This window comes from Dromiciops gliroides, chromosome 3 (genome assembly GCF_019393635.1).
Source record: "Dromiciops gliroides isolate mDroGli1 chromosome 3, mDroGli1.pri, whole genome shotgun sequence".
Classification (NCBI taxonomy): domain Eukaryota; kingdom Metazoa; phylum Chordata; class Mammalia; order Microbiotheria; family Microbiotheriidae; genus Dromiciops; species Dromiciops gliroides.
The window spans coordinates 474,432,506-474,448,306 of NC_057863.1; the positions used below are offsets into that span (position 1 = coordinate 474,432,506).

Sequence of the window (15,801 nt, forward strand, 5' to 3'; positions counted from 1 at the left end):
CCAACCTCAAACTGAGCAGACCATTGATCAGACCAGGGACGATGTAGAACTCAGTCTCACAGACAACAGCTAAGCATCGGGGAAATATTAGCTGGCAAAGATAACGAGAAAGAAGCACTCAGTGACAGAGAGGCCATCTGTCAGAGGCTGAGAAGCTGTTTTGAAGGAAGCAGAAAATGAAATGAAGAAAGTGATTTGAGTTCACAGCCTAAGGACATTTTTAGACAAAGTAAGTTTTTATCGGATAGTAGTAGTAGAAATAGTGGTGGTGGGTTGACAGCAGTTACTTTACTCCCACTTTGATGAGCTCTGAATGGATGTATACCATAACCCCCCAAAGAATACTTTGTATTTAGAAGCATTGACGTCCTGTTCGAGTGAAACTTGGTTTTAAATAAAAGGCAGTATACGCCACTTTAGTTAGTCACATTTTTTAAAATTGAAAACTGTTACCATGCAAACCAGACTTAGAAGTCCTCTTACTCAACCTCAGATGGTGGTTTTACCTTATTTTCAATTCTTGTTTTTCTTTAAAGTGGTTGAGGATTATTTGACATCGTTGCTAACAGGCAACCTTAGTAAGTAAGAGAATGGCCTATCTTTCAGTTTTAAGCAGCTGGCAAGAAACTGTACTTGGTTGTTTATTCCAATGAGTGTAAGTTACTCAGCTAGCCCTGGAAATGCCCCAAATTTCCTATGCGTCGCCTAAATCACTTTGCTGGTGTTGGCACACATTTTTAGGAGAAATAAATAAGTCTAAGCTGCCACAAGGTCTTTTTTGCTTTTACCTTTCTCCAGAGAATATCATCTTTCACAGGGCAAAAAATACTGTATTCTTATTGCTTTATTGACAAATTTTCAAATTCATTGGACTTGCATTATTTATCATAATAAGGTATATCCAAGTGTTTCTGCTTGGAGGTAGATGCCTTTTGGTTCATTAGGCAGCAATGTGGTTGATTCCAGAGGGGTCTAAAGCTATCCTTCAGAATGATAAGACTATATATATTAGCAATGGCAAAAGAAAGGGAGCTCATGAGCCGCTTTATTTAGACTTAGATGATTCGCTTATGGTTTGTGCAGAAAAACGACTACTATTTTGCAATGATTCTAGTGTGTGCAGCCTGTTTCAAGCCAGAAGTGGAAGCATTGGCTGTAAACTCAAAAAAAAAAAAAAAAGGCAAAACCCGCTCAGTGTTATGGCCCAATATGGATGACAAAAACTCCGTAGCATGTGTGGGAAAATGGCTGCAATCCAATGTCTGGAATCATTTATCTTCTAGTAGAGTCTGGAAGATGACTGTTTTATGTATTTTACAGAAATCCCCACTGATTGATTTCATTTACATGGAGAGAGGGCATAGTGACTGCTGATGGAGACAACCAGAGAGGAAAAAAGTATTGATCCTTTTTATGGTTTTCCTGACATCCTGATCTCATTAGGTTTTTGGGGTTTTGTTGGGTCTTTTTTTTTTTTTACACCTTTAAATGAGAGTATACAATTACTAACAACCATGTGGTTTCTATAGGGACTTTTCTTTGGCTTTTTAAATAAATGCCATATTTTTTTTGTCTCATTGTATTTGGAAGACTCAGTATATTGATATTTGAAGGTTCCATTTCCCTGTCCTTTTGAGGTTTAACTTGTTTCCGTTCCTCTAGAAGAATGAGGGAATAGAAGATAATGTCGATAGACAAAGTTCCATGTGACCTAAATTACAAGTCCAAGTGTAGTGAATTAGTACCAAAGATTGGGCATCCTGTCCAATGTAGGAGGCATTCATAGGATGTACCATCCTAACATATTTATGCTAATAAGTCATCTACTATATTTACTATGCCAGGAAGCTTCTATTGTGAGCTAAACATCATCACTATGTACTGAGAGGTGATGGGGTAGCACCCTAGTCATATTTTTCTAAAGTGTGAAAGAATATTTGTCAGTCTCTGATGTTGTTACTGATGTCAGGTTTTATTTGTCAGACTTGAGGATTGTCATGCAGATCACTGGTTATGTATATATTGATATTGATCTACATATTTATATCAACATATCAATATCAATATACTCATAATCAGAAGGTTTACGTTCTGTAACACTGTGTTGATGCTTGACGACATCTCAGAAGACACTTAATATTTTGGTAGGTTAGTTTCCTCCACTTTAAAATGAAGATAATAATTCTAGCCATTTCTCTGCCTCCCAGAAATATTTTGAATGTCAATGAAATAATATTTATAAAGGTCTTTAAAGTATTAACATTTCAGTTATTTATTATTTTTAATAAGCAAAATTTTTACATGGCTAATTCTGCAAATCCTTAGTTAAAATTCAAAAGCAAAATATAATTTAGTGGTCCATTATAATAATGTTACATATTTTTTTTTGTTCTTCTGCCTCTTTTTGAAGATAATTGTATCAATATACTCTGATGTAAAAAATTTTTTAAAAGAATTATCCAATCCCAAGGCTTGTTAGATACTAGCCATTTCCACACAAACAAAAAAGTTTGGTGTCATAAAAAAGTATTAATCCACTTTAGTGTGATGAAGGAAAATTGCCTCATTATTATAATTGACTTTTTAAATTATAATTTTTTTAAAGACAGGAATCAGAACTGTAGAAGACAGTATAAGAATATCTAGCATTTTTCTTCTGCCTTCTGTAATCTCTCCCTTACAACATCCTGTTAAAGGGTAGAGCACATCAAATAACAAAAATTAATGATATATAATATAGTTTCTTGCTAAAACTTCAATAATTGATAGCCATGAGGGACCCAAGCAAATATAAGTACCCTTCTCTTTATCCTTTTCCATCATGAAAGCCAAAATTGAAGTCCACGTCCCAGTTATCCATTAGTGAGAATTTAATTAAGATTCTCCTGGAAGTTTGCTCTTTAACTGCCAGGGTAGGGCTTTCAGTAGTAAAGAAGCAAGAGGACCTGATATATCCAGGCATATGGGCTCAGTTTCTTATCTCCTATCCCATAGATTTTGGAGGTCAGGGTGAATTCACCCTAATCGACCTTTATCATAGCATTTATATGCTTTAGGGTTTATAAAGCATTTTGTATATGTTATCTTGGCTGACCCTCACAGCAGTCCCTTAAAGTAGGTGCTCTTATTGTCCATCTACATTTTAAGTTGTTTTTAGTAATGTCTGACTCTTTGTGACCCCCATTTGAGATTTTTCTTGGCAAAGATGCTGAACTCTTGCCATTTTCTTCCCCAGCTCATTTCATAGATGCAGAAACTGAGGCAAACAGGGTTAAGTGACTTATCCAAGGTCACACAGCTACCCTGAGGCCAGATTTGAATTCAGGAACATGAAACTTCCAGACTTTGGGCCCGGTACTCTATCCACTGTGCATCTCCATTTTACAGTTGAGGAAATGGGGGGGTTCAGTATCATACAGTTAGTAAATATCCAAGGCCAGATTTTAACTCATTTCTTCCTGACTCCCAAGTCCAGCACTCTACCTGCTAAGCCACCTCACCTAGCCACCTAGGCTTTTCTATTAATAGATTTAGAACCGTATGATGCCCTGGGGCGCTAAGATGTCCAATTTTAAACTTGGTCATCCAGTACTTTTTTACTCTATCTTCATAAAACCCAAAGAGATCCTTTTTCCAATACTGTCTCTAGCCCCCTTCTTAGAGCTGAATGGTGAGCTCTGCACTGAGTACACTGCCTCATCTCTTCACCCTTGCCTGCCTTGGCTAATATTCCATTCTTGCAGTGGGCCTAGCCCACTGTCTTGCTGGTTTCGCTGGTCTTTCATCTTGGATATTAAGAAATTCCTCTACACCATAATAAGCAATTTTCAGGGAAAATCATTACCCCACTCATAAAAGGAAAGCTGTCTTTGCCTTGTCTAGCAGTTGCCTCATCTTTGTAGATGGCTTTATTATTTCTTACCTGTAGCCTTTAAGGTAGGAGCTGTTCTCTTTTCTGACACAGATCCTTTAGGTAATTTGGTAAAAATATTTGGACCTAGTAAACTGTTTTAAATAGTTAAAGGAAATGTTAATTTCAAAGAGAGGTTAATGAAAATAAAGATGTCATTTTTTTTTCCTCCCAATCAAATTCACAGACCCATCCCTCCTTCCCACCCCACCCCCCAACCTCCACTATAGAGGACAAGGTTAGTCCTTTAGTTTGCTTAGAGAAATTTAACCATTAGACTATAAATGTGCCTACCATTAAGCAATAAATCTGAGAAACCAACAGAGAAATCCTATGTGAAAATGACAGTTATTCAGAAAGAAGAGATTAATAGACAATATGTATTGTATGTAATTTGAAAAGAAAGTTTGAAAAATTGTATGTAGTTTGAAAAGAACCACTAACCTGTCCACCATGCTTTTACTTAAGTAAAAAGTAATAATCAGTGTGGGATCTTTGGATGAGAGAACCATGACAAATCTATGACAAGGTTCATTTTATGATTTATTAAAAAACAAGCACAGAAGTTTCCTAACAAAGTTGAGTACGATGAGTTTGGTCAATCTAAGCCTACATTCCTTTGGGCAGCTAGGTGGCACAGTGCATAAAGCACTGGCCCTGAACATAGGAGAGTCTGAGTTCAAATTTCACTGCAGACACTTACTAGTTGTGTGATCTGGGCAAGTCACTTAACTGCAATTGCCTTAAAGTATCCAGGGCCATCTCCAGTCATCCTGATGTATATCTTGCCAATGGACCCAGATTGCTCTGGAGGAGAGAATGAGGTGGGTGACCTTGCACAGCCCTGCCTCACTTAAATCCAATTCAGTGCAAGTCATGACATCTGTCATGGTCCTTTTTGAGAATGAAGAACAAACAACATTTCTTTGCAACATAAGGTAGAAACAGAGAAAAGTTAGAACCACATCATGGGTGACAATTTCTTACCTATTTGGATTTTTTTTAACCTACTTGGAAAAACAGTGTATTGATGAGAAACTGTATGGAAGAAAATGAATCAAGAGCTAACTTTGGAATCAGGAAATTCAGTCCTGCCTTTGGCACAATAGTGAATGTATGACCCCAGGCAAGTCATTAACCTCAATACTCCAGAAAACTCTCCAAACACTATCAGTTGCAGAGAAAGTATTGATCTGCATTGGTAGAAGGACTTTCCTTACTGGGTGTTCCTATACTACTGAAGTCTTCTGTCTGATAAAAAATACTGAATAAAGTATTTGAAGATTAATTTAAAATTTGTACTGTCCTTCCTGATATAGAATTTAAAAATCTAAAGGAAGGCTTTTAAACTCATTCTCCTCAGGTAGGCTTGGGCCAGGAAAATACAAGTTCTGCATGGAAACATTAACTATCCATTGCAGGCCAAGGTTAAGAATAGTTAAGAGACAAAAACTTGAGTCTACTTGTTAAGTGACTGTGAAGAAAGCTATGTAAACTGTGGAAACTTTTATAATCTTTTTATTTAATCTCTTTTTACATAGTATAAATGGCAGTGGCAAAGATATTTTACCATAATTTTCTCTGCATGTTTTATCAGGAAAAAACACAGAGATGCTTCAGATATTCTTTTAGCAGAGCAAGATAGTCTGGGAGCTGAGTTAAAAGATAGCAAGATTTGTTTCAGTTCTGGGCCCAACACTACTACCTTGTTCTCCTGGCACTACTGAAGATGGAGCTCCAATCATGGAGCACCATGAAAAGCAGTATCAGTGGGTAATAGGGAACCACTGGATGTTCTTGAGGAGGGTAGTCATGTGGTCAGAGAGCTGTGCCCAGAATGATGTGTAAGATGGATTGTAGGGAAAAGAGACTAAATGCAGGAATATGAAGTTGGAGGCTCTTGTAGGAGTATAGACAATGAATAACAGAACTAGGTTGGTAATGGTAGGAATGAAGGAGAGGGGACATGGAGAAGAGAGGGGATTGAGCCACTAACTTGATGTGAATCACAGGGAGGAGTCAAAGATAACAGAATTCCATCCCGAGTGACAGGAAAATCAGGGTTTCATGAACAGAAATTGGGAGGTCAGAAGGAAGAGTAGGTTTGGGGAGGAGATAGAGTAAATATCAAACTTGGTATTAGGCATGTTGTGTTGGTCAGTTTGTGCAAGTCAAGGCTGTTCATAAGAAAACAGTTCTTAGATGGAGGAAGTTTCTCATAGAACTTTAAAAGAGTTGGAAAAAAATGGCTTGGCCATCAGCAGGTTTTGGGCAATGACTGAGATGTATGAGCTAAGAGGCCCATACAAGAAGCTTTTCTGATTTTTTAGGATCTTACAGAGCTTTTGCCTGATTGGAAGAAACCAGAGTCCTTTGCATACTGTGCTGGGGAGAAGAACTTGAGTCACACCCTACCTTGGTCTGTCCTCAATTTTCAAAGTTTAATACAAGCTTAAATTTCTACTGCTGAGGAAAGAAATTATTTATAAATATATAGAAAAGTTATACTTTTCCTAAATTGGGGGTGCTGGGTTAGGATTACTATTTAATTCCTTCCCATAAAACCAGTTTAATTACAACAGATTTTTAAAAAAGTTTTATTCTTCTTAAAATGTCTTTATTATTTAGTCTTTCCTCCATCTTTCTGAGGGGCTAATAAAATTGAATTCATGTTTCTAGACTTCAAAGGCAATTCTTTACCCAGATTTCTTTGGAAGGGTCCACATAGGTCCTCCCATAAACTACGCACGCATCTCAAGTTTCTAGGGAGACTCTGGGGAAAACTGAGTTTCTTCTGTCTAATGGGGCAAGTTCTCCAGTGGATCAAAAATGACTGCTGAGCTCTACCTTTCTAACATAATAGAACAAGCATATTTTTTCTGGACTCAGATTGTAGATACTGTCAATCATAGTTGTTCTTGATTCTATAGATCTAGTTGCCATGGCATCCCTAACATTAGGGAAATATCTGTCAGTTCCAGGTGACTGAACACAGGCTGAACATTACTTTGGTGAACACAAAGAGAAGAAGGAATGATTTAGTGAGTTATGAGGTAGTACCCTAAGAGGAGTATTCTCTATGGATTTTGCCCATAGTGGGCAAGGCATCTTCAGTGTTGCATCTTCATTGCTTTAAAGAATACTTCTTGCAGTTGAGTTGTAGAGAAAGCAATGTTCTCTAGGCCTTTTTCAAGTACTTTTGAATTTTATTCAGCATAGCTGTAAAGTTTAAATAATGTTGTAGTGATCAAATGTTGGGCTATTGGAATAAAGTTCAAACTAACTAAAACAAGCATTTTGGGGGGAACAGAATGAATCTAAAATGAATGTCTGCCTAGAGAAAATAAGAGGTTACAAAATCCAGTGGTTAAAGGATTTATCTATTTGAATTGATTCTCAAGTTAACCATTGGTTTACATAATTTTATTAGAATAAAAAGTGAATTTATCATTGTAAGCGGTTATATCTAAGAGTATCTTTCAATCCAGCAAGAAAGGGAGAGCAAAAGAAACCAAACAAAATATAGTTTAGTTGAATTTCATAAAAATGTCTTGCACAAGAATTGAAGAAGCATGGGAAAATATGTGTTCTTTTAGAAAAACAAATTTTTCCTTGAAGTCACTTCAAGATTACAGAAGTTCACATCACATATTGGTATGTGTATATGTTTATATAAGTTAGGGCTGTGTGTACCATAAAAGTATGTGATGTCAAGAGTTGCAGTATTTGTTACTTTAAATTGTTAGGACTACATTTAAATTGGCTGCACAGCTGTAGTACATTATTCATTCAGAAATACTACAAATTCATTTTCCCAAACAAGCCCACTTCCTTGAGTCAAAAAACATTTCTCCCTTTATTCTTTCTTCTTCCCATGCTTTTTTTTGGTTATCCTGCATCCTCTCTGCTACTGACAAAAGTAATTACCAGATAGAAAGTAGTTTTCCATAGATAAACATGCAGAAATATATGGCCTTCAACATTAAATAAAGCATGTTTCATTTGTCTCTAAGTGCTCTGAATTTCTGAGTGAAATATATGTATGGTGGGTAAATTTAACTCCAATTTAAAAACAAAATACACATTACCCAGCTTTAATGAACTCTGATGTACAAAAATTCAAATTTATGAAATACATTCTTGGAGGGAGGTAATTTTTCCTTGATAGGGGTGGTCTTTGTTTTTGTTTTTAGGATTTGCTATGATTGTCTTTTTTAAAAGCAGCATTCAGTGTATTTAAAATAAGATGCCATTTTAAAAGTTTTACACATAATTTTTCAAGAATATCCATTATGTAAAGTGAGATACATCTGTAGTTCAAGATGCCTGAAATTAAATTGTATTTATTGAGGAACACTCTGCAAAGCACAGCTCTTCAGGCCTTTGAGATAATATTCTATATTTTAAATGCCTTTTTTTTTTGGAACAAATTGAGCAAAGTACTACATGAGACATGTCATGTTCTGTCCTATACTATATCAATTCATATTATAGATTTGAATTAAATTTTTAGTCTAGTCTGGAAGAGATTTTAAAGATCATTTAGCCAACTCCTTCCTTCTACAGATAAAGAAACTGAGGCTCAGAGAGATTAAAGTGACTTGTCCCCAAGGTCACACATTTTATGCTTTTGTTTGCTATGTGAAAAGAATTTGATTTTTGTTTAGCAATTAGTGGAAAGTATTTTAAAACCCTGTCTCCCTCAGGAAACAAAGAAATGTTAGATTAGGTGAAACAAACTAAAGATCAGAGTTTATTCATTTTAAGATTTTGCTTCTGCCTTTGGATACTTGTAGGATAATATTTGTGCCTCTAGTTATCAGTGTCATTTGAAATTCTGATTAGTCCTGATAATCACCCTGGAGCCTTGAAGCACTTAGCTGGTAAATAGCTAAATTTAATTAATACTCCTGAGTGCTATGTCAACTTCATTTCCCTGTTATATGCACTTTTTCTCAAGTAAAATCCTATTTGTCTTGGGTTTTTTTAGCGTAGTTGATATTATAGAGTAGGGGGAAAACCCACCTCTGCTGAAAGACCCTAAGTGTAATCAATCACTGTTCACATCTCTTCAGTGGCTTTTAGCAAGCTTTTAGAAGGTCCCCTCTAAAGGGAAATGCTGCCCTTGGGGATAACTGAGGCTTCCCAGAAGAGATTATCATCTAACCAGGCTCACTTCTTTTGAAGGAATAGTTTGATGGATTTGTGATCTCCTGTACTCCCACCACCTGTGCAGACTGCAGCCCCCACCATCCTTCTCATCCAGCTGGAATCTCTTCTTTGTCCTTCTGTTTGTAAAGTGACCCTCGCAGAGGATGTACCTTTCTATGGTTCTTAAATATCTCAAGTATACCATGGTAGCACTTTAAGCTTTCCACCATTTCCCATAAGGGACACCCACTCACACCCACATCAGAACTTAACACAGAATAGTTCTGGATGTAAAGCAGGAAATGACAACTTTAGCTGGGATTGGAAGAAAGCCTAAAAGCCAGGAGGTAGAGAGGAGGAAAGAGAGGAGACCAGGCAAGGGGGAGAGCCAATGAAGATGCCCAGAGGTGGCAGATGGAGTATTTTGTGCTGAGGAACAGCAAGGAGGACCATGTCCCTGGATCACAGAGTACAGGAAGAAGAATAAGGTAAAAGGAATTAAGTAGACTGGAAAGGAATAAAGGGGGCAGATTATGAAGGGCCTTTAAGAGCCAAATAGAATTTTATTTTTCATCCTGAAGATAAACCCCTGAGGTTTACTGAAGGGGAATGGGGTGGGCTGGGGCGACAATGTCCTACCTTATTCTTTAGAAATATCTGTTTGAGAGCTAAGGGAATTGAGAGTGGAAGGAGGATTGACTTGAGCCACTAAGCCCACTATCAGTCTATTGTAATGGTTCATGCCTTAGGTGATTAAAGGCCTGTGCCAAAGTAGCAGCAGTGTCAGAGCAATGAAAGGCATGTATGGGAGATATGCTACTAAGGTACAATCAATAGACTTTGGAAATATATTGGATATGAAGGATGAGAGAAAGAGTAATCATGGATTACAACCAGGTTTCAAGCCTGGGAGGATGGGGGTTATTAACAGCAATAGGAGAGTTATGCAAATAATTACTGTGTGATTAATTCTTTTAGTTAAAGAAATCAGTCACCTTGTTTTTTTGTTTCCTTCTGACATCCATTTAACAAGTATTATCATCTACTGTTTGCAGATCATGGTACAAGGGGAGATAAAATGTTTGGATAGACATGCTCCCTGTACTCATTGAATTTACATTGCAGATGGGGATATGGCACCAACTTGGATAACTAATAGTATTACATCAAAAGTACGTGAAAGGTATTCTTATACAGTGGATAGAATTTTGGACTTGAGAAAATATAGATTCAAATACTGCATCTGATAATTGTATAACTACTGGCAAGTCATTCAGTGTCTAAATCTCACGCATATTTCTTAGGAGTTCTTAACCTGGGATTAAGGAATCCATGGATAGATTTCAGGGAATCCACAGACTGGGAGGGGAAAAAAATAACATCTTTATTTTCATTAATTTTTGGTTTCCTTTGTAATCCTATATTTCTTGTTTTCTGCATTTAAAAACATTATTCTGAGAAAGATTCCATGGACTTCGCCAGACTTACAGAAGTAAAGCCCTACTCAAAGACCTATCTGCTTCCTTATGTGCAGGTTGCATTGCTTTATCAGGAGATCGCAGACATTAGCATGAAAAATGCATCAGAGTTGCAAAATAAAGTGCTACATGAGGTCTGTAGAAAAAGGTCATGAGGGAGAGGTGGGCAGAGAAGACTACATGGAGGGGTGGTGTTTGAGTTGGGCTTTGGAATGGATAGAAATTCAACAGGCAAAAAAAGAAAAAGGAGGATATTCCTGTCATTAGAAGTAGCTAATAAACAAAAGCACAGTGTATCTCTTATAAGTAGATGGTCCATTTTCTGAGAAATATAGACCATGAAATGTTTTACATCATTGTACATGAATAATCTATATCTGATTGCTTACCTCTTCAGGAAGGGTGGAGAGGGGAGAGAGGAAAGAGGGTTAGAATTTGGAACTCAAAACTTTAAATAAAAATGTTTTTATTTAAAAAAAAAGAAAGGAAGAAAGAAATATAAAGCATAAAAGTAAAAGAAGTTGGAAAGGTAGGGTGGTGCCATATTTTGAAGGGCTTTAAATTCCAGGCAAAGGAATTTGAACTTTACTCAGATGGCAATAGGGAGCTACTGAGGATTTTGAGCAGGAGTAATATGGCCAGAGGTGTTCAGATTATTTTGGCCATATTATAAAGTTTAAATTACAAAAAGGAGAGATGGGAAGACCTACTAGGAAAATACTATTAGACTTCAGGTAAGTGGCAATAAGGGCCTGTACTAGGTGGTAGCCATGGGAATGGAGAAGTGGGAATAGATACAAGGTAAGATTTATTTACCACTTATGGGGGCAGCTAGGTGGGGCAGTGGATAAAGCACCGGCCCTGGATTCAGGAGTACCTGAGTTCAAATCTGGCCTCAGACACTTGACATTTACTAGCTGTGTGATCTTGGGCAAGTCACTTAACCCCCATAGCCCTGAAAAAAAAAAATAAAGAAGAAGAAGAAGAATATTTACCACCTATAAGAATTTAGGGAGATAGAAATGTCAAGGGTGACCCTAAGGTTATAAGCATGGGAAATGATATGCAGAGTAGAAGAATAAATTTAGGGGAAAAGATGATTTGTAGCTTTGGGACATGTGAACTTTAGTTTGAGGTACTAGTGGAATATCTAGGTAGAAGTGACCAGTAGACAACTGAAACTCAAGAGGTCAAGTCTAGAGAAACATATTTGGAAATCAGCTGATTCAAGATGATTAATTGAAATTGTGAGACTGAATAAGATTGTCAAGAGAGGACATAAAGAAAAAAGGAATGAGGAATAGATCTTTTGCTTACTTCCTAGATTAAGGCATTAGGAAAAAAAGATGAGATGGATGGTGAAATTAGGAAAAAAGAACTAAAAGAAACACAATGGATGGAAGAGTGGTGGGAATGGTAGTGAGGGTCTAGAAACTTTCCTCATTTGAAATCTACTGGTTTAGGTCTTCATATAATTGGACTTCTTGCCATAAAGAGACAGATACTGTATATGTGTACACGTAGAGTGTGTGGACCAAATGGGTACATATTTCACCAAACAAACCAACAAAAAATCCCTGAGGTGATGGTTGTGAATGAAATAATTTTAGTAACAATGCCAAGGTAATTAAGGTATAGGGAGAGAAAGTATTCAAATGAACTCCTCTCACCCCTTAAATAGTATTTCTTAGATGCCTATTTCACAATTTGTAAATATTTTTTGTCAAATCACAAACATGAAACCTAAAACCTTTACACTCTAATAGAATTCTTTAAAATTTTTCATTAACAGTCATTAAAAAAAAAAAGAAAAAAAGGGGACCACTAGGTGGCACAGTAGATAAAGTACCAGCCTTGGATTCAGGAGGACCTGAGTTCAAATGTGACCTCAGACACTTGACACTTACTAGCTGTGTGACCCTGGGCAAGTCACTTAACCCTCATTTCCCCACAAAATCAAAAACAAACAAACAAACAAAAAGCCCCAATAGTCATTGATTAAGTTGAGTATTTGTTCAGAATGGCCCAGCTTTGTAAACCCATACTTGGCATATAGTGGACATTTAATAAATGCTCTTTGACATAACATGAGCAAATTTCAATCTCACTGTGTGTTGTTTAACTACAATCTAGTGAGGAATAGGAAACATTCCTAGCTGAAACAATGAAAGCGATTGATCATCAAGCCCTGGTTTGCCTTTAGGTTGATTTGCCTCCCGGTGCCATGCAGAAGGTCAGAGAGGCAGAAATGGCAACTGACTTGTAAGAATCCATCACATTAGAGAGACCCCTGTTTGGTTCCATATACACAGACTGTTTAAACCCTTACTTGGCTTCTCATTTCTACTGGTCTGGGATAATAAGGCTGTGAGGATCTGTATTTCATATTTAGGAATAAAATCGAAAAGAGAAACAAATGGAGATTGATTTCAGGAACAAAAGTACAGCAGCTGAGACTGTGGTTTCTCAGGATGTTTATCTTGCTATGTCAGGAACCACAATACAAAATCCTATAAGTCATTTGGATTAAGGCAAGTCAGAAACAGGCTGTCCTAGTAACAAGGTTTTATACAAACCATAACTTTCCTTCAGAGTTCATGCAGTTTTTCTTAGGTTTAATTGGCATGGGTGTGTCTATTGTCTTCACAATTATACATTAAAAAGTGAAGGACAGAATATCTTTTTTTTTTTTCACATTCTTAGTGTTAGAACTTTTCCCAGGTATATTCTGGCCTATCAGAATTTATAAAAAGTCAACATAGCCATCTGTGTCTGTAAAGTCATGGAGGAGCATGAAAGATTATCTGATCCAATCCCCGAGTTTTATAAATGAGGAAGAGTTCTAGTACACTCCCCCTATTTTATAGCTGAGGGTAGAGAATGAGGCATAGGCATTGACAGAGCAGGGACTAGAGACTAGGTCTTTAGGGGGCAGCTAGGTGGCGCAGTGGATAAAGCACTAGCCCTGTATTCAGGAGGTCCTGAGTTCAAATCCAGTCTCAGACACTTGACACTTACTAGCTATGTGACCCTGGGCAAGTCACTTAACACTCATTGCCCCACCAAAAAAAGAGAGAGAGAGAGAGAGAGAGAGAGAGAGAGAGAGAGAGAGAGAGAGAGAGAGAGAGAGAGAGAGAGAGAGACTAGGTCTTTAAAGCAGTCTAGGAATATCTTGTGTCAAAGTCAGGTTAATTTAACATACATTTATTAAGAACCCATTGTATGGGACAGCTAGGTGGCACAGTGGATAGAGCACCGGCCTTGGAGTCAGGAGTACCTGAGTTCAAATCCAGCCTCAGAAACTTAAGACTTACTAGCTGTGTGACCCTGGGCAAGTCACTTAACCCCAATTGCCTCACCAAAAAAAAAAAAAAAAAGAACCCATTGTGTACAAATACTTCTCTGAAAACCAAGGCCACTTTGACTTCCAGGTAATTTGAATGGTGATTGAAAAGAGTGATGTGGTTTATGCAGATAGAAATTTAGTGCATGCTTATACAATAATGGAATCACCAGCATGGCAAGAAAAAATTGAAAGACAGACTTATTATCCATCAATCAGTATTTCACAGGTGAGAAAATTTTAGAGCTGGGAAGAAACTTAGAGATCATAGAATTACAGGACTTAAGCTTTAAAAAAAAAAACAACCTGTCTCCTTATTTTATAGATGAGAAAATTGAGACGCAGAGTAGAAGGGTGACACCATCTTGTTGAAAGCCTGGAAAAGAAGTGTAAACTTTACTTGTTAGACAATAATATGCCACTGATTTTTTTTTTCAAACAAAGGACCGTGTGTGTGTGTGTGTGTGTGTGTGTGTGTGTGTACACACACACACAAACATAAAAACAGAAAGTAAGCCCCATGGGACAAAGGGACACGCCCAGTGTCACAGATATGGTATTATTGATACTAGTTCTGAAACTGGTGTAGCAAATTGGCTTATTGTATTGCCTTGGCCTAACCCTTATTTAGAACATGTTTACTGGATATGTGTATTTTCTCTAGAAAATGAAAGGAAATGTTCATTAACGAACTTGAAACAATCTTGCCTGAATGAAGATCTAGTAGAACAGGAAACAGAGATAGATAAAAATAAATAGACTCCCCCTCCTCCCTCCCTCTCCCCTCCTTTCCTTCTCTTCCTCTTTCTCTCCCTTAGATTCAGTTGATGTAAATATTTGAGCCTGTATCATTTAATGACTCTTATCAACTTTACATAGTGTGGCAAAAAGATCAAATTCATACAAGAGTCCATATGTCAAGTCAGTTGTCACTCGGAAAGAATTTTTTCCTAGAAACAATGTTATCCATGGTGGTTAGGTTCCTGGGTTAGTTCACAGAAGCAATTTAATTTTTAATTAGTACTATGCTAATGGTGCTAGAAAAGCAAACAACTACAAATAACACATTCTGTGGGAAAACACATCCAGTGTTCCAAGTTGGATTATTGAGAACATCTCTCTCTGCCCTGTGGTGTGATAATGGACTCCTTGTCTTCCCTTCAGAAGGGCAGAATCTAGTCTATTTTTCTAGGTCCCTGGTGGTTGCTTGGGTGGCTTTGGGGCAGAGACTTCAGTAAGACAGAGGCCTAGAGGAATATAGGGCACCAGAAATCTATAATGCCGAACCGCAGATGACCTGAAAGATTCTTGCCCATGCATACCTCTGGGGACACTTCCTGGTCCTATTTTGGCCTCTTGAGTGTGCACTGGTGAACACAAAAACTACATACACCTCTTTTTCTTTTTTTTTCCTATGAGACCCAGGGATGGGCCTGCCTGCTTTCACTTAAAAGTGGAACTTTTAACAGATGGGGGTTAAAAGGCTCCCTATGGAAAGTTTCCTGCAGGAGCAAATGGGCTCTTTTGGGTACACAAAGGACTGAAATATGATTAATCTAGTTTTTCAGATGAAAGGAGGAATCAAGTTGTTCTAAGCACAGGGTTAGGGGCTCTGAGGTGAAAGCACAAGAGGGAATCTGAGGCGGGGAGAAGGAATTGGGATCTGCAGATGGTATGATTCTACTCACTTGGGGGTAAACCAGAGGAGGCCAGTACTAGGGCTGTCGAAACAGCAGTTTGTTGGGTGGGGGAAGAGCTTAGGGGAGAAGAAACAGCCTTAATTTCCCCTGACCTCTTCCCTCACCACTGGGCTGGCCATCTCCAGGGGCCATCTGGAGTAAAGAGAAAGGGGGGAGGGGCAGAGAGGTTCCAGGCAGCACTGAGAGGAGGGGAAAAGAGAAAAAAAAAAAAAAAAAAGG

At 37.6% G+C, this 15,801-nt stretch overlaps 1 protein-coding gene across 5 annotated transcripts in view; it reads left to right on the forward strand.

Annotated features, from left to right (window-relative positions):
* STARD13 (StAR related lipid transfer domain containing 13) overlaps nt 1–15,801 on the forward strand; it is a 681,455-nt gene that overhangs the window by 567,342 nt on the left and 98,312 nt on the right. Inside the window, exon 1 of one of the 5 annotated variants that reach the window (XM_043992802.1) lies at nt 50–229. The exons of 3 other annotated variants lie outside the window; for them this stretch is intronic. The gene's annotated coding sequence lies outside the window, so the exon portion shown is untranslated. Of the gene's footprint in view, nt 1–49; nt 230–9,444; nt 9,550–15,801 lie in introns of those variants that run through there. One more of the 5 variants, XM_043992804.1, reaches the window with a different exon arrangement.